The 22,874-nt window shown below is 51.7% G+C and overlaps 1 pseudogene; it reads right to left on the bottom strand.

Annotated features, from left to right (window-relative positions):
• LOC128826660 (deleted in malignant brain tumors 1 protein-like) overlaps positions 1–21,923 on the bottom strand; it is a 61,464-nt pseudogene extending 39,541 nt beyond the window's left edge.
• Between the last annotated feature and the right edge of the window lie 951 nt (positions 21,924–22,874).

The following is a 22,874-nucleotide window of genomic DNA, read 5'->3' as shown; positions in this document are numbered from 1 at the left end:
CTGGGGTGGAACAGGGCAGCTGAGAGACCAGGCACAGAAACTCATGGGCTGTGTAGGAGAGGGAGTGAGGAAGAACCATGTCTCCAGTCACAGCTCTAGTGCTGTGCTGGGGCACTGGGATAGCACTGACTGCGAGGGCAGAGCGCCCCCTACTGAGCCCCCATCCCGCTCCCTGCAGCACAGGCCTGTAGAACTGGGTGGGGGAAATGGGGTCAGCACTGATACCATGGGAAGAGCGACACTTACTGTGACCCCCAACTGGCTCCCTGCAGTACAGGCCTTTAGCACCATGCTGGGGCACTGGGGTCAGCACTGACTCAGACAGGAGAGCTGGGTCTGTGCTGAAAGCTTCCCAGCCCGATCCCCACACTACCCACAGTGACATGATGGATGCAAGTTACCTGAGCACACGACACCGGCATCTTCTCCATGGTGACAGTTATACTCTCCCCAAGGCCGAGCCCTGCATTGGGAGAGGGCAACTTCTGTCCCTGTGCAGTGAACGACATCCAGCCAGATGGGGTCAGATCCTTGTCCAAAGTGAGCTCTCCCAGGGGCTGATAACGCCGTCCCACAGCCCAGCTGCCTGCACACGACTGTGGCATCCTGTAGGTTCCAGTCATCAGCACAAACGGTTCCCCACTGCTGGTTGTGAAGCACCTCGACCCTCCCAGCGCAGCGATTTGGGCCGTTCACCAGTCGGAGCTGAGTTACTTCTGAGATGCCAGAGTCTGCAAACACCCCAAGAGAATAAACACTCAGGGAGGTTCCTGTGCATCTGATCAGTAGTGATGCTGGGGAATGTAGCACCTCCCACTGACAGGTCTGAACAGCCTCTAAACACAGCACCTGCCTATCAAGGACTCACTCCCTACCACTGACATGCAGCCACTTCTGGGGTGGAACAGGGCAGCTGAGAGACCAGGCACAGAAACTCATGGGCTGTGTAGGAGAGGGAGTGAGGAAGAACCATGTCTCCAGTCACAGCTCTAGGAGATGTTAAAGGTTCAGGAGTAATTAGCTGAGATGGAAATTATCCCGAGTGACGGGGGGAGGAGTCCCACACTTCATAAAGGGATCCCAGGTTTCTACTGCCTCTGAGCGGCTGCAGGCTCCATTCGACCCCAAATCCCACAAATGGGATCTACGGTTACCCAGCGCCCCATTGTGCTGTAGTGGGGAAGCGGGAACAGAGCGATCAGTGACGGGGAGGGCCTCTCACTGAGACGCACGTACTGCTCCCTGCAACGCAGGCCCTAAGTGCTGTGCTGGGGCACTGGGATAGCACTGACTGTGAGGGCAGAGCGCCCCCTACTGAGCCCCCATCCGGCTCCCTGCAGCAAAAGCCTGTAGAACTGTGTGGGGGAAATGGGGTCAGCACTGATACCATGGGAAGAGCGACACTTACTGTGGCCCCCAACCGGCTCCCTGCAGTACAGGCCTTTAGCACCATGCTGGGGCACTGGGGTCAGCGCTTACTCAGACAGGAGAGCTGGGTCTGTGCTGAAAGCTTCCCAGCCCGATCCCTACAGCACCCACAGTGACGTGATGGATGCAAGTTACCTGAGCACACAACACCGGCATCTTCTCCGTGGTAACAGTTATTGTCTCCCCAAGGCCGAGCCCTGCATTGGGAGAGGGCAGCTTCTGTCCCTGTGCAGTGAACATCATCCAGCCAGATGGGGTCAGATCCTTGTCCAAAGTGAGCTCTCCCAGGGGCTGATAACGCTGTCCCACAGCCCAGCTGCCTGCACACGACTGTGGCATCCTGTAGGTTCCAGTCATCAGCACACACGGTTCCCCACTGCTGGTTGTGAAGCACCTCGACCCTCCCAGCGCAGCGACTCGGGCCATTCACCAGTCGGAGCTGACTTACTTCTGAGATGCCAGAGTCTGCAAATACCCCAAGAGAATAAACACTCAGAGAGGTTCCTGTGCATCTGATCAGTAGTGATGCTGGGGAACGTAGCACCTCCCACTGACGGGTCTGAACAGCCTCCACACACAGCTACCGCCTATCAGGGTCTCACTCCCCACCACTGATATGCAGCCACTGCTGGGGTGCAGCTGAGAAACAGGCAAGAGAAATCTGGCCCAGTCATTTAGGGAGGACAGGGGTAAGAATTCTGCATCCATTCACAATGGTGCCAAATGTTACAGGTTTATGGCTCATCAGCTAAGACACTAACTGGCCAGTGGGTTTAGGGGCCTGATGCTTGACAAAGTGACCCAGGGTCCCTACTCCTTGGGAATGGCTGCAGGATCCATCTGACACTGAATCTGATCAGCGGGATTCATAGATTCCCAAGGTCCAAAGTGCCCACTGTGACCAGCTAGTCTGACCTCCTGGGTAGCACAGGCCAGAGACCTGCCCCAGAGTAATTCCTAGGACATTCCTTTCAGACACATCCAATCCTGATATAAAAATTGCCAGTGAGGGAGGATCCCCCACAGCCCTTGGAAAGATGTTCCAACAGTTAATAATCCTCATTGATACAAATTTGCACTTTATCCGTAATCTAAATTTGTCTCTCTTGAACTTCCAGCCATTGGATCTTATTAATCACTTGCCTGTAAGATTAAAGTGCCCTTTATTATCACATTTCTGTTCCTCATGATGGTAATTACAGACTGTGATCAAGTGACCCCTTCACCTTCTCTTTGTTAAACTCAACATATTGAGCTGCTTGGGTCTATCACCCCAAGGAAGGTTTCCTAATCATAAAAACACCATGATTGGAAGGGACCTCAGGAGGTCATCTAGTCCCACCCCTTACTCAAAGCAGGACCAATCCCCAATCAGATTTTTACTCCAGTTCCCTAAATAGCCCTCTCAAGAACTGAACTCACAACCTCTAAGTTTAGTAAGCCAATGCTCAAACCACTGAGCTATCCCTCCCCTCAATCAAATGATCCTTTGATCATTCTCATGGCTCTTCTCTGAAACGTCTTAAATTTATCAACATCTTTCCTGAATTGTGGGCACCAGAACTGGACACAAGATTCCAGCAGTGTTCGCACCAGCACCAACTACAGAGGTAAAATAACCTCTCTTCAGCTACTCGAGATTCCCCTGTGTGCGCATCCCAGGATTGCATTAGCCATTTTGGTCACAGAGTCACACTGGGAGCTCCTGTTCAGCTGATTATCCACCCCCCACCCCCAAATCTCTCTCAGAGTTACTGTTTCCCAGGAGAGAGTCCCCCTCCTGGAAGTGCGGCCTGTGTTCTGTGTTCCTAGATGTATCATTGAGTTATCATGTACAATGTCAATTTTGCATCATTCTCGTGCAGTGCCAAGTAATCTTTGCCTTACAGGAATCTAGAGCAATAGTGGGCAGACTACGGCCCGCAGGCAGGATCCGGCCCCTCAGGGCTTTGTATCCGGCCCGCGGGATTGCCACCCCCGTGGCGCCGTGGGCCCCGCACCGCTCCCAGAAGCGGCCGAGTGAGGGTAGGGGTCAGAGGGCTCCATGCGCAGCCCTCACCTGTGGATTCCACACTCGAAGCTCCCATTGGCCATGGTTCCCCATTCCTGGGAGCAGTGCGGGCCCAGGGCAGGCAGGGAGCCTGCCTTAGTGGTGCCACGCCGCTGCTACTCTGAAGCCGCTCCAGGTAAGTGGCGCCGGGCCAGAGCCCGCACTCCAAACCCCTCCCGCATCCTGCACCCCAACCCCCTGCGCTGAGCTCCCTGCTGCATCCCACACCCCACCTGCACCCCAACCCCCTCCACTGAGCCCCCTGCTGCATCCCATACCCCACCTGCACCCCAACCCCCTCTCCTGACAAGCTTTGGTGCTCACACAGAGCTCTTCTTCAGGTCTGGGCTCGGTGTGGTTGGAAAGCTTGTCTCTCTCACCAACAGAAGTTGGTCCAATAAAAGACATTTCCTCACCCATCTTGTCTCTCTCGTATCCTGGGATCGACATGGCTGCAACTACACTGCATACAAAAATGGCAGATGTCTAAGCACATCAAGGCTATTCCCTCCCATCTCATCAGAATAAGACACCAAGTGAGTCTGACTAGAACTCACTGGTCACAGAGTGCCCACAGTGCTGTAGTTGGTGGGGGGGGTCAGAGTGAGCAGAGGGGCTCTCACAGCGACGTATACACCTCAGCCTGCAGCACGGTGCCCTAGCACCATGCTGGGGCATTGGGGTCAGCACTGACTCTGAGAGAGGGCAGCCCCCTCCTGTGGTCCCCAAACTGCTGCCTGCAGAAAGGCCCTTAGACATGACCTGGGACCTTGTGGTTACACATAAATCTGCAGGGAGAGCAGCCAACGCTGAGCCCCAGCCCCACTCCCTGCAGCACAGCCTTTTGCATCAGGTGGTGCATTAGGGTCAGGACTCACTGTGAGGGGAGAGCACCTCAGTGAGTCCCCAAACTGCTTTTCACATGGGCATGACGAAGGAGGGTTACCTGAGCACACAACACCGGCATCTTCTCTGTGGTCACATTTATGGTCCCCCCAAGGCGGAGCCCTGCATTCGGAGAGGGCAGCTTCGGTCCCTGTGCAGTTAACATCATCCAGCCAAATTGGTCCAGATCCTTGTCCAAATCGACCCCCTCCTGGGGCTGATAACGCCGTCCCACAGCCTAGCTGTCTGCACACGACTCCAGCATCAGTTAAGTCCCAGCCATCATCACACACAGTTCCCCACTGATGGTGACGAAACACCTCGACTCTCCCAGCGCAGCGACTTGGGCTGTTCACCAGTCGCACCTCAGCCAGGTGTGGAAGGGCTGAGTCTGCAAACACCCCAAGTGAGTAATCAGAGAGATTCCTGTGCATCTTATCCCTTCCACTGACAGGTCTAAACAGTCTCAGCACACAGTGACTGACCAACAAGGGCTCACTCCCCACCACAGACATGCTACTACCTCTGGGGTGGAACAGGGCAGCTGAGAGACAGGCTACAGAAAGCTGGCCCAGTAGTTTACGCAGGAAATGGGGAAGAATTTCGTCTTTCTCTGTTACTGCAGGTCTGAAACTTAGGCCTATGAGATTGCCCAACTAGAGCATAATGTGTCACTGCAGCCAATGGCCCACCAGCAGAGGCCACACCTGCTGACTCATCATAGTCAGGTAACTAGCAGCAGACTGTTGATTGGACACCTTCAGGTACAGAGATTCCTGTTCCCGTTTTACCCCTTATCTGAACAACCCGTTGCTAGGCCGGCTGCTGGCCAGACGCCTGGGACCAGCCCAAGTTCCTGATCCTTGTTCCTGACTCCTGCTTCCTCGTCCAGTTACTGTTCCTTGCTCCTGTTACCATCCCTTGTTCCTGACGCCTGTTGCCTGGCTCAGGGAGCGGTGTATGTCTCACAGGGACACAGCACACCCTGCAGCACAGCCCCCCAGCACCTCACTAGGGCACTGGGGTCAGCACTGACTCAGACAGGAAAGCAGGGACTGTGCTTTTTTTTGCGAACTGGGGCTGCTAACAGGGAGTTTCGTAAGGGAGTTTGGAAGGGAGCAGGAAGGGGGCGAGGGTCCCTTGCCGGTTCTATCTGTTTTCTCTTTATTCCCCTTAATACCTATAAACCAACTACATTCAAAACTTCTTGCTTAAACAACCCTTTCAGCGGACAGGGGGCTGCAGACAGGAGTGTGACAGAGGGAGGCTTATGATGGTTAGGAAGACCCGCAACACCTGTGCCAGCACTGCTTCTGTCTCCTCCACCTGTGCCTGTAGCCAGACAGAGCGCCTGAGCATGGATGCTTCTACCCAGATCCTGGTGTGGTTTTGCAGAGACTGTAACTTGCAATTTCCACTTACTGATATCCAGGCTGGGGGGACCATCCAATGTGAGAGGTGCCTGCTGGTGGAATCTCTCAGGCAGCAGGTGGGAGAGCTACAGGAGGAGGTGGCTAGGTTGAGGAGCATCTGAATCCACGAGCAATTCCTCAACAGTGTCCATGTGGAGACAGCTGAGGTAGCTGTCCCAGTACACAGGACTGCTGATACACCACTGGTGGAGGAGGAGATGGCTCAGGGTGGACACTGGCAGCTGGTTACTTCTGGCAGCAGGCAGTGCTCCACCCCTGCTCCGAACCCTCCTGCTGTGGTAATAGGTAACCGTTATGCTCTTCTTGATACAGGAAAGAAGGAATCACTCCCTACAGTAAAGGAGGATAAGCCTCGTACCCCTAAGGCTGGGAGGTCTGCTGCCACCACTGCGAATAGGAAACATAGGGTAGTGGTGGTCGGAGACTCTCTGCTGAGGGGGACGGAGGCGCCCATCTGTCGCCCTGACATTTCATCTCGGGAGGTATGCTGCCTGCCGGGAGCCCGTATCCGAGACGTTACGGAGGCATTGTCGAGGATTATCCAGCCCTCTGACTACTACCCCATGCTACTCATCCATGTGGGCACAAATGATACTGCGCGGTGTGACACTGAGCGGATCAAGAGTGACTACAGGGCTCTGGGAGTACGGGTGAAGGAGTTTGGAGAGCAGGTGGTATTCTCTTCAATTCTTTTTGTCAAAGGTAGGGGCCCGGGCAGAGACAGATGCATCATGGAGGTGAATGCCTGGCTGCGAAGATGGTGTCGCCAGGAGGGCTTTGGCTTCCTAGACCACGGGATGCTATTCGAGGAAGGACTGCTAGGCAGAGATGGCGTTCACCTTTCGAGGAGAGGAAAGACCCTATTTGGACACAGACTGGCTAACCTAGTGAGGAGGGCTTTAAACTAGGTTCGACGGGGACAGGTGAGCAAAGCCCACAGGTAAGTGGGGAACACGGAGACCGGGGAGATGGGTCGGAAACGAGAGGGAGTGTGGGCTATATTGTCAGAGAGAAAGGAGGGTCAGGACAAAACTGGGAGGAAAGATCAAACCAGTATCTTAGATGCCTATATACAAATGCGAGAAGTATGGGCAATAAGCAGGAAGAACTGGAAGTGCTAATAAATAAATACAACTATGACATTGTTGGCATCACTGAAACTTGGTGGGATAATACACATGATTGGAATGTTGGTGTGGATGGGTACAGCTTGCTCAGGAAGGATAGACAGGGGAAAAAGGGAGGAGGTGTTGCCTTATATATTAAAAATGTACACATTTGGACTGAGGTAGAGATGGACATAGGAGACGGAAGTGTTGAGAGTCTCTGGGTTAGGCTAAAAGGGGTAAAAAACAAGGGAGATGTCATGCTAGGAGTCTACTACAGGCCACCTAACTAGGTGGAAGAGGTGGATGAGGCTTTTTTTAAGCAACTAACAAAATCATCCAAAGCCCAAGATTTGGTGGTGATGGGGGACTTCAACTATCCGGATATATGTTGGGAAAATAACACAGCGGGGCACAGACTATCCCACAAATTCTTGGACTGCATTGGAGACAACTTTTTATTTCAGAAGGTTGAAAAAGCTACTAGGGGGGAAGCTGTTCTAGACTTGATTTTAACAAATAGGGAGGAACTCGTTGAGAATTTGAAAGTAGAAGACAGCCTGGGTGAAAGTGATCATGAAATCATAGAGTTTGCAATTCTAAGGAAGGGTAGAAGGGAGAACAGCAAAATAGAGACAATGGATTTCAGGAAGGCAGATTTTGGTAAGCTCAGAGAGCTGATAGGTAAGGTCCCATGGGAATCAAGACTGAGGGGAAAAACAACTGAGGAGAGTTGGCAGTTTTTCAAAGGGACACTATTAAGAGCCCAAAAGCAAGCTATTCCACTGGTTAGTAAAGATAGAAAATGTGGCAAAAGACCACCTTGGCTTAACCATGAGATCTTGCATGATCTAAAAAATAAAAAGGAGTCATATAAAAAATGGAAACTGGGACAGATTACAAAGGATGAATATAGGCAAACAACACAGGAATGCAGGGGCAAGATTAGAAAGGCAAAGGCACAAAATGAGCTCAAACTAGCTACGGGAATAAAGGGAAACAAGAAGACTTTTTATCAATACATTAAAAGCAAGAGGAAGACCAAAGACAGGGTAGGCCCACTGCTTAGTGAAGAGGGAGAAACAGTAACAGGAAACTTGGAAATGGCGGAGATGCTTAATGACTTCTTTGTTTCGGTCTTCACCGAGAAGTCTGAAGGAATGCCTAACATAGTGAATGCTAATGGGAAGGGGGTAGGTTTAGCAGATAAAATAAAAAAAGAACAAGTTAAAAATCACTTAGAAAAGTTAGATGCCTGCAAGTCACCAGGGCCTGATGAAATGCATCCTAGAATACTCAAGGAGCTAATAGAGGAGGTATCTGAGCCTCTAGCTATTATCTCTGGAAAATCATGGGAGACGGGAGAGATTCCAGAAGACTGGAAAAGGGCAAATATAGTGCCCATCTATAAAAAGGGAAATAAAAACAACCCAGGAAACTACAGACCAGTTAGTTTAACTTCTGTGCCAGGGCAGATAATGGAGCAAGTAATTAAGGAAATCATCTGCAAACACTTGGAAGGTGGTAAGGTGATAGGGAACAGCCAGCATGGATTTGTGAAGAACAAATCATGTCAAACCAATCTGATAGCTTTCTTTGATAGGATAACGAGCCTTGTGGATAAGGGTGAAGCTGTGGATGTGGTATACCTAGACTTTAGTAAGGCATTTGATACAGTCTCGCATGATATTCTTATCGATAAACTAGGCAAATACAATTTAGATGGGGCTACTATAAGGTGGGTGCATAACTGGCTGGATAACCGTACTCAGAGAGTTGTTATTAATGGTTCCCAATCCTGCTGAAAAGGCATAATGAGTGGGGTACCGCAGGGGTCTGTTTTGGGACCGGCGCTGTTCAATATCTTCATCAACGACTTAGATATTGGCATAGAAAGTACGCTTATTAAGTTTGAGGATGATACCAAACTGGGAGGGATTGCAACTGCTTTGCAGGACAGGGTCATAATTCAAAATGATCTGGACAAATTGGAGAAATGGACTGAGGTAAACAGAATGAAGTTTAACAAAGACAAATGCAAAGTGCTCCACTTAGGAAGGAAAAATCAGTTTCACACATACAGAATGGGAAGAGACTGTCTAGGAAGGAGTACGGCAGAAAGGGATCTAGGGGTTATAGTGGACCACAAGCTAAATATGAGTCAACAGTGTGATGCTGTTGCAAAAAAAGCAAACATGATTCTGGGATGTATTAACAGGTGTGTTGTGAGCAAGACACGAGAAGTCATTCTTCCGCTCTACTCTGCTCTGGTTAGGCCTCAGCTGGAGTATTGTGTCCAGTTCTGGGCACCGCATTTTAAAAAAGAAGTGGAGAAATTGGAAAGGGTCCAGAGAAGAGCAACAAGAATGATTAAAGGTCTTGAGAACATGACCTATGAAGGAAGGCTGAAAGAATTGGGTTTGTTTAGTTTGGAAAAGTGAAGACTGAGAGGGGACATGATAGCAGTTTTCAGGTATTTAAAAGGGTGTCATAAGGAGGAGGGAGAAAACTTGTTCACCTTAGCCTCTAAGGATAGAACCAGAAGCAATGGGTTTAAACTGCAGCAAGGGAGGTCTAGGTTGGACATTAGGAAAATGTTCCTAACTGTCAGGGTGGTTAAACACTGGAATAAATTGCCTAGGGAGGTTGTGGAATCTCCATCTCTTGAGATATTTAAGAGTAGGTTAGATAAATGTCTATCAGGGATGGTCTAGATGGTATTTGGTCCTGCCATGCGGGCAGGGGACTGGACTCAATGACCTCTCGAGGTCCCTTCCAGTCCTAGAATCTATGAATCTATGAATCTATGAAAGCTTCCCAGTCTGTTCCAGGCAGCACCCCCAGATATGTGAGAGAGGAGGGTTACCTGAGCAAACAACACCGGCGTGACTGGCCTCCTCACACAGCCACTGCAAGGGCTCAGTCCCCACCACTGACATGCTGCCACTTCGGGGTGGGACAGGGCAGCTGAGAGTCAGGGCACAGAAATATGGTGACTGTGCATGACTGGAAGCAGGGGGAAATGTTTGCCTAATCCGAGCTATGGGGGATGTTACAGGTTCAGGGGTAATTATCTGTGGGGCAAATTATCCAGCATGGTTGTGCTAGGAACCCAACTGCTGACGAAGTGACCCGGGTTTCTAGTCCCCAGGAGCAGCTGCAAGCTCTGTTTGACACCAAGTCCCACAGCTAGGATCCATGCTTACCAGTGCCCCATTGTGCCAGAAGGGCGGGAGATCAGAGCGATCAGAGCGGGGAGGGGGCCTCTCACTGTGCCCCACACACTACCCTCTGCAGCTCACACCCCCTAGCTCAACTCCGGGGAATTGTGAGCATCACTGACTGTGAGGAGAGAGCCCCATACCCTGCAGCACAGACCTTTTGTCAGCCAGCGGGAGGACTGGGGTCAGCCCAGACTGCTAGGGGAGAGCACCCCATACTGTGTTCCCAACCTGCTCCCTTCAGTACAGGCCCATAGCACAATGCTGGGGCACAGGAACTCAGATGGGGAACCAGGGGCTACACTGAAAGCTTCCTAATCCACTCCCTGTAGTACCCACCATGACAGAAGAGATGAGGCTTACCTGAGCACACAACACCAGCATCTTCTATGTGGTAACAGTTATGCTCTCCCCAAGGCCGAGCCCTGCATTCGGAGAGGGCAACTTCTGTCCCTGTGCAGTTGACGTCAGCCAGCCAGATACGGTCAGTTCCCTGTCCAAACCGAGACTTGCGTGGGGCTGATAACGCCGTCCCACAGCCCAGCTGTCTGCACACGACTCCAGCATCAGTTAAGTCCCAGCCATCATCACACACAGTTCCCCACTGATGGTTATGAAGCACCTCGACTCTCCCAGCGCAGCGATTGGGGCCGTTCACCAGTTGGAGAGGACCTGGGTCTGGAATGACCGAGTCTGCAAATGCAATAAATACTCAAGGAGATTCCTGTGCATCTGATCACAAGTGATGCTGATGACTGTATTGCCTACCACTGATGCGTGTGACTGGCCTCCTCACACAGCCACTGCAAGGGCTCAGTCCCCACCGCTGACATGCTGCCACTTCTGGGGTGGCACTGGGCAGCTGAGAGTCAGGGCACAGAAATATGGTGACTGTGCATGACAGGAAGTAGGGGGAAATGTTTGTCCAGTCAGAGCTGTGGGGGACGTTACAAGTTCAGGGGTAATTATCTGTGGGGCAAATTGTCCAGCATAGTTGAGCTATTAGCCCAACTCTTGACAAGGTGACCTGGGTTTCAAGTCCCCAGGAGTGTCTGCAAGCTCTGTTTGACACCAAGTCCAACAGCTGGGATCCATGCTTCCCCAGCGCCCCGTTGTGCCAGGGAGGGGTGGGGGATCAGAGCGGGGAGAGGGCCTCTCACTCTGCCCCACACACCACCCTCTGCAGCTCATGCCCCCTAGCTCAGCTCTGGGGAATTGTAAGCATCACTCACTGTAGGGAGAGAGCCCCATACCCTGCAGCACAGACCTTCTGTCAGCCAGCGGGAGGACTGGGGTCAGCCCAGACTGCTAGAGGAGAGCGCCCCCTACTGTGTTCCCAACCTGCTCCCTTCAGTACAGTCCTTAGCGCTATGCTGGGGCACAGGAACTCAGATGGGGAACCAGGGGCTACACTGAAAGCTTCTTAATCCACTCCCTGTAGTACCCACCATGACAGAAGAGATGACTCTTACCTGAGCACTCAACACCAGCATCTTCTACGTGGTTACAGTTATTCTCTCCCCAAGGCCGAGCCGTGCATTCGGAGAGGACGGCTTCTGTCCCTGTGCAGTTAACCTTATCCAGCCAGATACGGTCAGTTCCCTGTCCAAACTGAGACCCACGTGGGGCTGATAACGCCGTCCCACAGCCCAGCTGCCTGCACACGACTCTGGCCTCAGTTAAATCCCAGTTGTCATCACACACGGTTCCCCACTGCTGGTTGTGAAGCACCTCGACTCTCCCAGCGCAGCGACTCGGGCCGTTCACCAGTCGGAGCTGAGTTAGTTCTGGGATGCCTGAGTCTGCAAATACCTCAAGGCAATAAACACTCAGGGATGGGCTAGAGGAAAGGAATATGGGGGTTTCCCCTATCCTTTACTCTGGCTCCCTTTCAGTCCCAGTGTGGCAGACTGACTGGCTCAGCGGGGCTGAGAATGGGACACTGCGGGGTTCTTCTCGGGAGGTCACCAGCTCTGATCCAGCCCCAGGCAGGGGGGAATGGCTGACTCGTGGGATGGAGAATGGGACACAGGGTCTTTCCCCGCAGGGGACTCTGGCTCCAGTAGTCTGTGCGAGGGGGATGAGCTGATGCAGTACACTGGTGGAAGGAGACCTGGAGCTTTTCGTCTGGAGGGCACAAGTTCCCCAACTCAGGCAGGGGCTGTGGCTGGCGTGGGGGGCACAGGCACTGGGCTTTTACGTCTGGGGCCCTGGGTCCAAGCTGGTAGTGAGTGGAAGTCGCAGCCATTGCAGCTCTCTGATGCCCAGAATGTGAAATGAGCTGCTGGGGTTAATTCCCCTCCGTGACAGGACAGGTGTGTGCAGGCCAGGCCAGCCCTCAGTCTGAGCGGCTCCCAGCCGAGGGGCAAAGGACATAAGTGGTCAGGAGACTGAACTGCCCTTTGACCCTGCCTGGGCTCCCTCCCCGTCCACGCCCCGATGACCCTGCCTGACCGGAGCCAACAGCAGCAGCCTCGCGGGGCTGTAGTTCTGCTCCCCAAAGACTCCACTGGGGCTGACTGGGGCTGACTCGGCTCTTCTATATTCCACAGTGCCCGGACAGACAGGGCCGGCCCTGGGCTGAACTGAGCACCCTCCTGTGGTGACAGCACCACGGCAGCTAACTCCTGGTATCCCACCCCCATCTCCCGCAGGCCCCAGCTAGCGTCACTCACGGCACCTCCACTCCCCCGGTGCAGGGGTCGGGGCCATGCGTCAGCCCCAGCCAGAGCTGAGCTGAAATGGCTCTAACAATAACTCAAGGCAAAAATATCTTTTGGGGGCAGATCCTTTGCCAGGGTAAATCTGGGGTCACCCCAAATTGAAGCAGCTCACCCAGGAGCTTCCACAGCCCAAGTGTAACTTGGACTTGCTAGACAAGGGTGAGTTCTCGAGATGCTGGATGGCCTGGGTATTTCCACAGGGACCCAACAGCCAGGATGCCCTGCACTCTGCCACACAGTCCGCCTTGCTAATAATTCACTGGTGGGGAAAACAGAGGCATGTAGTGAGCCTGAGTCCAGCAGAGGCAAGATTTGAACCCAGGTCTCCAGTTCTACATTTGAACCACTAGTTTAAATAATCTTAACTCTGCCCTTCCCCACCCCGGTTTATGAGATAGCTGTACCCAGAGCTGCACCCTGCAGCATGCACCCCACACACACCCCGCACCCTCGGCCTATGTTTGTATTTACCTGCCATTGGGAGTCCTGTCATAGAAGCTGAAAGAAAGCAAAGACATGAGGTAAGTCTCTATCTCCATGACTGGACACTTCAGGGATCTCCAAACACTGGCTGATGTAAGCAGTGGCCAGAGTGAGCTCTCCCCTGCCATCTGTTGATGCACTGGGAGAAAAGGTCTCAGCTGCACATCATATTTCAGTGACACTAGCTACTGACTCTCAGGGAGGTGGATTGCCTACACTGATGGGAGAATGTCTCCTGTCGGCCTTGGTAGTATCTACACTGTAATTTTTCCAGTGCAGATGAGCCCTAAGTAGCTGGCAAAATACAAGACATGGTGAGCGACGTCAGAACCAATGACACTGCACCAGCCCTTCCAAACCGAGACACCTGCTTTCACACTGCCTGCATCGCTGAAGGTCCCACACACCCTGCTCCCCTCAGGCATGACTGGGGCTAGTGTCCCCCCACCCTGGAGTGTGACAACCCCACAAGCCCTGTAATTGGATGCAAAAGTGTATTATACTGCTCACCCAATAGGTGGTGATGTGTGTAAAATACCTTATTTTAAGCCAGAGGTGGGAAAACTATGGCCTGCGGGCCACATCTGACCCATGGGACCCTCCTGCCAGCCCCTGAGCTCCTGGCCTGGGAGGCTAGCCCCCGGCCCCTCCCCTGCTGTTCCCCCTCCCCCGCAACCTCAGCTCACTGCACCGCTGGCAGCGCAATGCTCTGGGCGGCAGGGCTGCGAGCTCCTGGGGCAGCGCAGCTGAGAGCCTGATCCGGTGCTTTGTGGTGCGTGGTGGCGTGACCCTCCAGGCAGCACAGTAAGGGGGCAGGGAGCGGGGGGGAGGGGGTTGGATAGAGGGCCAAGGAGTTCAGGCTGGTGGGCAGGGGGCAGGGGTGTGGATAGGGGTCAGGGTGGTCAGAGGGTGGGGAACAGGGGGGTTGATTGGGGGCAGAGGTCCTAGGGAGCAGTCAGGAAGGAGGGGGGTTGGATGGGGTGGCAGGGGGCAGTCAGGGGCAGGGGTTCTGGGGACGGTCAGGGGACAGGGAGAAGGGGTGGTTGGATGAGGCAGAGGTCCTGGGGGGCAGTCAGGAAGGAGAAGAGGGGTTGGATGGGACAGCGGGAGTCAGTCAGGGGTGCAGGTTCGGGGGGCGGTCAGGGGACAGGGAGCAGGGGGGGATGGATGGGGCAGGGGTCCCGGGGGAGCGGTCAGGGAACGGTGGGGGGGTTGGATGGGGCAGGAGTCCCGGGGGGGCCGTCAAGGGGTGAGAAGCCAGGAGGGCAGATGGGGGCGGGGGCTGTGCCACGTCTGGCTGTTTGAGGAGGCACAGCCTCCCCTAACCGGCCCTCCATACCATTTCCAAAACCCGATGTGGCCGAAAAAGTTTGCCCGCCCCTGTTTTAAGCTGATCTCAGCCATGCCTGGCAGAGCATTAAAGGATCGTGGTATGTAAAAGGAAGCTCTGTGACCAGTCCATGTTTGGTACAGAAGAACATGACATGGCATGTGGAATAAATTAAGAACATAAACAGAAGGAACAAAGCTAGGAAGGTTGCAGGATCTCGTCACCGTGCCACTCTTCAGTGCCCCAGAGAACTTCAGCTTTCACAAACTTTACCATGGACACACTGGAAACAAGATTTCACATTGCTGCCAAGCTGCATAAGGAAACTGGAGATATGCAGGTATCGTCTTTAATGTAGGCTATGGGAAGGAGGCTGAGCATATCTTTAAATCCTTTGACTTTACTGAAGACAGTCACAAAGGTGACTATGAAAGGGCTCTGGCTATGTTCTATGCATACTTTATACCTCAGAGAAATGCGGCTTATGAAGAAGCTTCTTTCCAGCAGAGAACTCAAGAACCAGGGGAAAGTTTGGAATATTTTATAAAAGTTCCACATATATTGGGTAAAAACTGGGATTTCAGGAATGCAAAGGTTGAAAATAACCGAATAACCTGCCTGTGTGCGCTAACAGATAAAAAAATTTCACAGCAGGTCCAACTGAAGAGATTTAACTCTCACCACAGCTATTCAAATAGCAAACCAGTCTGAATTAGTCCAACAACAGAACAAAAGGCAGGAGCAACTTGTTAAACCTGACACTAGCTATGGCTTAGCTTAGGCTATGTCTACACTAGCACTTGCTGTGGTATAACTTACGGCGCATAGCGGTGTGAAAAAGCCCCGCCCCTCCAAGCGATGTAAGTTACACTGACCTAAGCACCGGTATGGACAGCGCTATGTGGGCGTAAGAAGTTCTCCCACTGACATATCTACTGCCGCTCATGGGGGTGAAGTAGTTAAGCCAACTGGAGAGCTCTCCCGTCATCTCAGAGTGGTTACATTAGAGAGCTTGACACAGCTGCCTTGCTGCAGCTCTGCAGCTGTAAACTCTCTAGTGTAGCTCTTAGAAGCTATAAACAGATATTTGAGTGTTAAAGGTCATTACCATAAAAGGCATCAGGCAGGGAGAGAGAATGCCCAGACTAAGAGGGACAGCCTACATACACTAGGTGTGGAAAAGGTCCTATCCCAAGGGATGATACATGTCCAGCCAGAGGCACATGGGGTAATATTTGCATGAAATATGGACATTTTGCAGCTGTTTGCAGCATCAGAGCAGTTATGGATCTGATTCAGATTACAGACAATCAAGAGCCGTTGTTTCTGGGATCCATCACTTGTGAGGACATGGAGCCTGTCTGGAGAGTGAAACTGAATGTTCATGGCAAGACACTTGACTATAAAACTGACTCAGGAGCTAATATTTCAGGCATCTCAGAAGGGACTTAGAATCCCCTTCAACCTCTCTGTGACAGGGTGGGGTGTTCCCATCTAGCATGGGTGAGTGCACCCCAGTCTTCAAGCTGTCCGTTCTCTCCAGACAATGCATCACAGTGGATAAAGTCAATAGGGATGCCCTTGTCGGTAGGGTAGTGAGGCCCAGTGACCTGAGCCCATAGGATTGCCCTGAGCCACAGGACAGAAAAGTCTAGTGGCCTGAGTCAATAAGGTTTGCCCTGGTCCATGGGGTGGTAAGGCCTTGCGTCCAGAGTCAATGGGTTTGTCCTAATCCTCAGGGCAGAAGGCTTACTGGCCGGAGTGCGGATTTGGCTGCCTTCCAGAGGTGAGTGGCAGCCATTTTAGGGGGACCTTGGCCCTCCCTGCTCCACTCGGTCACAGCCCAGGACACTGGTAGTGGCGAGTAGGCTTGATACACGCTGACTGCTGTAGGGACAATGGCTAGTCCTTCCATGGGATACTTCCTACTGTGTCTCCTGCAGTCTTGGTCTAGACATCCTCTGGGTCTCTGGTCTCCCTGGACTGTGCTGCTCCCGGTGGCTCCGACCTCCGAGTGGTGTCCTCGGGTACCTGAGCATCTGCCTGGGTCTCAGCACCTCTGGCTCCCGCAGTCTGGGGCTTCGACAACTCCCGGGCTGGAGCCTGGGGCGTGAGTCCTTCCTCTCCAGCGGTCTGCCCTGACTGAGCTGTGCTGCTCCCTTTTATAGAAGTGCTACACTTGGTGCATGCCTAGTAGGGACTTGAGGGTGTGGCCTCTTCCACTCACAGTGAGGAATTAACCCTTCCCCATTCGGTTCGGTGTGAGTGCACCCTGTCACATCCTCCCATAGCTGAAGTCACCTGAGGGCTGTGACTAGCCCTGGAGGTACTCTTAAATGCATGGGACAGTTCACCACAGAAACAACTTACTAAGACAAAAGCTTTGCATTCAGAGTGCATGTGATCAAAGAACCACAGACCATCAACCTTCTCAGCAACAGCCTGTCAGCCACGATGGGCTTAGTGAGAAAGGTGGAAGAACTCACTGAAGGATTTGATGATATAACACAAAATCAACCTGTGGAACTCTTTGCCAGGGGATATTGTGAAGGACCAAACTATAACAGGGTTCAAAAGAGAATTAGAGAAGTTCATGGAGGATAGGTCCACCAAAGAGTATTAGCGAGGATGGGCAGGGATGTTATCCATAGCCTCTTTTTCCCAGAAGCTGGGAATGGGTGATAGGGGATGGATCACTTGATGATTACCTATTCTGTTCATTCCGTCAGGGGCACCTGGCATTGGGCATTGTTGGAAGATAAGATACTGGGCTAGATGGACCATTGCTCTGATCTAGTATGTCCGTTTTATGTTCTTATGATATTGGGCTTTTGAAAGGAGATCCAGTACAAATCCACTTAAGAGACATTGCTGAACCGTACAATGTACAAACATTTCTACCAGAGAGACCTTGCATCTATTCAGAGGTTGTCATTACCCAGTCATCATGGACTATTTTTCCAGGTATATAGAGATAATGTACTTGAAAGACATGTCACAGTGTTATGGAGAAACTGAAGTGCACCTTTGCTCACTTTGGTATTCCAGAGCAACTAGTGACAGACAACAGACCACGATTCACTGCAGCAGAATTTGTCATTCCAAACTAAATATGATTTTGCTCTTATTGTGAGTCTCCCACATTACCCCAAGTGAATGGAGAAGCTGAAAGAGCTGTACAGACAGCCAAGAAAATCCTACAGCAGGAAGACCCATTCCTTGCTCTTCTGAGTTACAGATTAACACCGATAGCAGCTGCTGGATATGGTCCCGCACAACTCTTGATGGGAAAACAACTCAGAACGACTGGTCCAAATTTGGAAAAGAACCTATCTCCAAAGGGGCCAGGCATGAAGACAGTCGCCAGCTCATTCAGAAAGGCTAAACTGAGCTTATTGTAATGGCATTAGGGGTGGGTTATTGTAACATGGGACCCTACTTCACCCTAAGTTATCTTGCTGAGAAGCAACCCATCTCTCATCAACCCTACTGTTACCCAGAGGAACAGGCTGAGCATGGTGCAATGTCTTTGGAAAGGGGAGGGACACTAGTAACTCCAGGGGACTTCCTTCCCCCAAGTTACCTAGCAGTTTGCCTTCTGCGATCCCAGAACACCTTGGGATTGGGTTTAAGGCTGCAAGCCAATTACCAGATGGAGGGAAGTTATTATTCCCCTCTGTTCGGCATTGGTGAGGCCACATCTGGAGTATTGCGTCTAGTTTTGGGGCTCCTACTACAGAAAGGATGTGGACAAATTGGAGAGAGTCCAGTGGAGGTCAACGGAAATGATTAGGGGGCTGAGGTATATGACTTATGAGGAGAGGCTGAGGGAACTGGTCTAATTTAGTCTGCAGAAGAGAAGAGTGAGGTGGGATTTGATAGCAGCCTTCAACTACCTGAAGGGGGGTTCCAAAGGGGATGGAGCTCAGCTTTTCTCAGTGGTGGCAGATGACAGAACAAGGAGCAATTGTCTCAAGTTGCAGTGGGGGAGGTCTACGTTGGATATTAGGAAAAATATTTCACTAGGAGGGTGGTGAAGGACTGGAATGGGTTACCTAGGGAGATGGTGGAATCTCCATCGTTAGATGTTTTTAAGGCCCGGCATCACAAAGCCCTGTCTGGGATGATTTATTTGGTGTTAGTCCTGCTTCGACCTCCTTAGTTCTCTTACAGCCCTAATCTTCTATGATTCTATGATCCATCATGGCTAATAAGTATGTAATGAACCAATGTGCTACGTTCATTCTAATGAATGAATTCTTCACCAGACTTGGAATCCCAGTGGGGTCCCAGTGGCGCTCCTCTCAAATCAAGGGAGAAACTTTGAATGCGAAGTGTTTTAGCAGCTTCATGAGATCCTATGGGCTCCACAAAACCTGCCCCAGCCCCCCACCCAGCACAGTGTGATAGGATGGTAGAAAGTTTCAGTCAGACTCGGGGGTTTTACAGATTCATAGATTTCTAGGCCAAAAGGGACCACTGTCATCATCTAGTCTGAGTCCTGTATAGCACAGGCCAGAGACCTGCCCTGAAATCATTCCTAGAGCAGATTGTTTAGAAAAACATCCAATCATGAGTTAAAAGCTGACAGTGATGGAGAATCCACCACGACCCTTGATAAATGAGTCATTTCGAGCCTCAATTTGTCTAGCTTCAACTTCCAGGTATTGGCTCTTGTTCCCCCTTTCTCTGCTAGATTGAAGAACCCATTATGAAATACTTGTTCCATGAGTAAATACTCACAGATTGTGATCAAGTCGGGGGGAGGGATAGCTCAGTGGTTTGAGCATTGGCCTGTAAAACCCAGGGTTGAGTGCAATCTTTGAAGGGGCAATTTGGGGCAAAAATCTGTCTAGGGATGGGTCCTGCTTTGAGCAGGGGGTTGGACTAGATGACCTCCTGAGGTCCCTTCCAACCCTGCTATTCTATGATTCTTAACCTTCTCTTTGTTAAGATCAAGCTCTTTGAATCCATCGTTATAAAGAAAGGTCTTCTAATCCTTTCCACATTCTCATGGCTCTTCTCTGAGCCCTCTCCAATTCTTCAACCTCTTTCTTGAACTGGGGACACCAGAACTGGATACAGGATTCCAGCAGCGGTCACACCAGTGCCAAATGCAGAGGTAAAATAAACTATCTACTTGTACTAGATATTCCCTTGGTCATGCATCCTATGATCACAGCAGATCTGTTGGCCACAGTGTCACACTGGGAGCTCTTGTTCATCTACCGTGACCCCATACCTATTTCAGAGTCATTACTTCCCAGGAGAGAGTTCAATATATAAGTATGGTCAATGTTCTTGGTCCCTAGATGTATACATTTGCATGTAGCTCTATTAAAATGCATATTGTTCGCTTGCACCCAGTTTACAAAGTGCCCAGATCTCTCAACCAATAACCTGTCCTCTTCATTATTTACCGCTCCCCCAATTGTGTCATCTACAAACTTTCTCAGTGATGTGCTCTTCTTTTAGTGTCCGGTGACAGAGCCATAATCTCTGTATTTGGGCTTACAAAGTGGATTGCTGGCCCTCTGGAAATGCTGGTGGATGCTGAGAGGGAGCTGAGATTTGTAATATTAACTTGTCCTTGTCCCACAGGTTCTGTCAGTGTCTGCCTGAGTCTGAGAAGGGCTCTGTCTGGGGACAGCACAGTTCATGGCTGACTATGAGTCCAGTGGCTGTCTCTTGTCGTGTGTTGTACAGCACCAAGCACAGCGGCAGTGCTGAGGGGCACCCAGCTGGAAGTGATGAGACCAGGGCTCCGTTCCCAACAGCTGCTATCACATCCCCTCTCTGTGTCCCTATCCCCTTCTGTATCCTCTCCATTTAGCCTGAGCTCTTGGGGGCAGAGACTGCCTGTCGCCCTGCCAGTGCAGAGCCCAGCCCCACAGGGTCTTGAGCTCGGCCTACAGTGCTGCCGTAACATGAATTCTTGTGTTTGCATAATAAATAATAGTTAAGAAATGAAGCGTCAAACACTGAACAAACACAGTGAGAGCAGGACAGGAGTTAGGTCATTTGTGGCAATCATCTGGAATCCTGTGTGCAGTTCTGGTCACCCGCGTGCAAGACAGATGGATTCCGATGGGACCAGGTGCAGAGAAGGGCTGCTAGGACGTTCGGGGCATGGAGGCTGGTCAGACAAGAGGATCTTGGCTGGTTTAGCTGGCTCATCACAGGCTGAGCAGGGATCTGGTTGTTCTGTATGAATCCATCATAGGAACCACAGGGAGCGAGAAGAGCTACTCATAGAATCATAGAAGATTAGGGTTGGAAGAGACCTCAGGGGGTCATCTAGTCCAACCCCCTGCTCAAAGCAGAATTAACTCCAACTAAAGCCAAAGGAAATTGTTGGCACAAGAACAAGTGGGGATAAACTGGCCAGGAGTCATGTTAGTCTGGAAATGAGAAGAAGGTTCAGGAACAGCCTCCTAATGGGTGAGGGGAGAACGTGCTAACTCACGTGAAGATGGCGCTTGATAAGTATATGACTAGGATTATATGACGCGCTCTGTGACCCGTGTTGCTAAAGAGACCAGCCCAGGGCGGCTGGGAAAAAGCTCCATGATTCAGAGACATGACAGTTTCTTTTACTCTTTTAACACTTAACAAAAATTAAACTAATTGTATTGTAAAATCGTACCTTCAGCTAGACAGATCCTGGTATCACCCCCTGCTCTAACCATTAGACCCCACTCTCCTTCCCAAGGCAGGAATAAACCCCAGAAGTCCTGGCTTCCAGCCCCTGTGCTCTATTCACTAGACCCCATTCCACTTCCACTTCCCAAGGCAGAATAGACCACAAGAGTTCTGGCTCCCAGGACACAGCTATGCCGTGTCTGATGGGTGGGGCTGGAGAATCACAGGTTTCCCACAGCACTATTCAAAGCCAGAGCAAAGAGAAAAGTCCACTCACCCCAAAACCAGGCCAGGATGATGAGGATCCTTGTGGTCCCGGCTCCAGCGCAGACAGCCGAGCTCCTGCCATGGGGGTGCCCATCTGGGATCAGGAGGCACCCAGGAAACCCCATGTTCATAGCACAGTCCTTGTGGGGCAGCGTGACCAGGTGTTAGGACATGCGATCATCCTTGTGAGAGCGGAAGGCTGAGCTCAGTTTGACGGTCACAGGCTGTGAGGCTGGGGAGATGGGGCAGCACCCAAGGGGGCAGGAACCCAAGGGGGCAGGAGGTGTGACAGGCCTGTCACTGCAGAGACCCCCTCTCTCCGCGCTTCTCTGCAGTGACCCAGTGGGTGTGTGCAACTGAGCCCAGAAAGGAGAAGTGACCCTTGTGCCCTGCACTATGGCTTTATTTATATAATTGGATTGTGAAATTCGTGTTCCTGGAACATGTTGAGCACACAAACCCCTCTTGGAACAGCTGGTTCTGGGACAAATGGGGCAGAGGGGCTGTTCCCAGAGCTGGTTCACAGGGAGTCAGCAGAACTGATCCATGGAGGCCTGGTGGACACGGGACAGGCGCACGGGTTGGACTGAGTGTGCGAGCTTCAGCCCATGCAGTTAAAGTGACGCTGAGGGCTGTGTGGGTGCCCTTACTCCTGTTGAATGAGACTGAGGCTTGGTCTGGTTGACACGTAAAGCTTAGGTTGACCCAGCTTCGAAGGGTGGATTAACTACGGTGATGGCAAAGCCCCTTCCTTTGCTGTAGCATCTGCATCTCGACACCACAGCAGCGTAGCCGCAGTGCTGAGCTGTGCCACTGCTGCAGTTGTGGTGTAGACACAGCCCTTGTCTACCCAGGGAAGGGGCATCACTGCACTGGCCTCACCCCATGGGGACACCCCCGTGTACCTAGAGCAAGTCCATTCACACCTGAGCTTATGCCCAAGCCACGTTCCCGTTTCGTCATCTCTGCAAGTCCCAAAAGGATTGGGCCTCCTTGCAGATAGAGCGTCACAGCTAGATAGATCCTGGTATCACCACTTGCTCTATCCACTAGATCCCACTCTCATTCCCAAGGCAGGAAGAAACCCCAGAAGTCCTGGCTTCCAGCCCCTCTGCTCTATCCATTAAGCCCCATTCCACTTCCCAAGGCAGAATAGACCCCAAGAGATTCTGGCTAGCTCCTGAAGGCGCTCGGGGTGGATGTTTGGTCTATGCCCCTCCTTGACGATCTCAGTGGAACAGGGAAGCGTTTGGTGCCTACATGATCACTGTCTGCCTAGCAGCTTTTGTTAGTAAACACGCTTCGT

Source organism: Malaclemys terrapin, chromosome 20 (genome assembly GCF_027887155.1).
Source record: "Malaclemys terrapin pileata isolate rMalTer1 chromosome 20, rMalTer1.hap1, whole genome shotgun sequence".
NCBI classification, from domain to species: Eukaryota; Metazoa; Chordata; order Testudines; family Emydidae; genus Malaclemys; species Malaclemys terrapin.
This window is presented reverse-complemented; position numbering and strand designations above follow the sequence as displayed.